Raw genomic sequence first — 1,884 nt, forward strand, 5'->3', positions numbered from 1 at the left:
GAGTAGCTTGGTTACTTTTCACTTTATAAATATAAGTGGGTTATATGAAATTTGTTATCAACTGATCAAGATTTAGAGATTCAGTTATGAATGAAAACGGTCTCAATTTGAATCTTATTACTCCCATGATGAGAAGCAGGGTGTCTAGATAAAACCTTCTTATCAGCTAACTATATGAAAAGATAAATACTATAATAATTCATGCGATACAAAATAGACAAAAGCAAAAGACTAGCTTCCCCCTCAGAAAGAAAAATTTCAGGCCTATGTAAAGGACAACAATACTAATTTTTAAAATTATGTTTACTTAGAAGCATTTAGAAAGTCACCTGGGTGTGGTGGCTCACATTTGTAATCCCAACACTTTGGGAGGCCGACGCCTGAGGTCAGGAGTTTGAGACCAGCCTGCCCAACATGGTGAAACCTCATCTCTACTAAAAATACAAAAAGTTAGCCGGGTGTGGTGGCAGGCACCTGTAATCTCAGCCACTAGGGTGGCTGAGGCAGGACAATTGCTTGAACCCAGGAGGTGGAGGTTGCAGTGAGCCAAGATTGCACTATTGCACTTCAGTCTGGGCGACAAGAGCAAAACTGCATCTCAAAAAAGAAAGAAAGAAAAAATCATTTAGAATGTCAAACAAAACAGTTGCAACTTTTTTTTGCAATAATAAATTAGTTTTTGATAAACAAAACAACAACTATTTTGTATAAGCTGAATCAGAGGGAACTGAAGATGAAAAAAGTGCCATCCCATCTATAACTAATTTGTGCTGTGCACCAAACCCTGCTTTAAATTTCCATGCCAATTTGTAACCCTTGTGCAGTAACAGGAAAGATTAGTGTCTACTGAAAATACCATCAGGACAGGGCTAGCTAACTACACATTTGGCAGTGTGCTAACTATACAAAAGAAAAAGACACTGTATAGTTGTTAAACAAATCTTACACAGCCTTACATTTCAATTTTTTCTCTTTAAAAGGACTGAATTGTGTACAGGGAGGTTGAATGCTTTTCAGAGAAGAAAAAAAACTGCACTAAAACCAACTTATTCATCATCATCTTCCTCCTCAACGTCATCCTGTTCATCCTCCTCCTCTTCATTCTTCTTGCTTTTTTCAGCCCTACTTTATTTTTTTGCTGAATCAGGCTTTCCTTTAGCTCCATGTGCAGCAATATCCTTGTCATATTTTTCCTTCAGCTTTGCAGCCTTCGTTTCATATGGCTGCTTATCATCTGCAGCAGTGTTACTCCACATCTCTTCCATTTTCTTTGCAATCTCACTAATGGATAGGCTGTGATGTTATTCTTTGATTTTTGGGTGATACTCAGAACAGAACAAGACAAAGGCTGGAGAAGGCCTCTTGAGTGTGTTGGGATCCTTAAACTGTTTTGTTTCCCCTTCAGGAGGGATTTAAGCTTCTTTTCTCTTTTGTAACAGGCCTTCTCCAATCTTGCTATGTCTTCAAATTTTCCTTTCTCTTCGCAGACAGGTTTCCACTTCTCTGAGCACTTGTTAGAAAACTCTGAGAAACTGACTGAATCTTCTGGGTGCTTCTTTTTGTGCTCCCCCTGGCAAGTTTGCATAAAGAATGCATATGATGACATTTTGCCTTTCAGCTTCTTAGGCTCTCCATTGGACATGCTTACTTATTATTTCATCAGCAAGGCACAGAGTCGCCCAGTGCCCATCCAACTCTCACTTGCCCTGGCACTGTCTCTATGAAGCCCAATGTATTGCAATCCCGTCTTACTTTTAACATTCCAAATTCTTTAATATTGTTGTGATGTTTTTCTAAATCTATGGCTATCTAGGTTTCTACATAGATAAATTTATTTGTTCACTATGGAAGACTATATTTTCCAAAGATAGAGGTGACCATATC

At 38.3% G+C, this 1,884-nt stretch overlaps 1 pseudogene; it reads right to left on the reverse strand.

Moving 5' to 3' along the window:
• Window positions 1–1,046: 1,046 nt before the first annotated feature.
• LOC116531942 lies at window positions 1,047–1,642 on the reverse strand (annotated as a pseudogene).
• Window positions 1,643–1,884: the final 242 nt, after the last annotated feature.

Source organism: Sapajus apella, unplaced genomic scaffold (assembly GCF_009761245.1).
Source record: "Sapajus apella isolate SASKATOON/1434 unplaced genomic scaffold, GSC_monkey_1.0 scaffold73, whole genome shotgun sequence".
Lineage (NCBI taxonomy): Eukaryota > Metazoa > Chordata > Mammalia > Primates > Cebidae > Sapajus > Sapajus apella.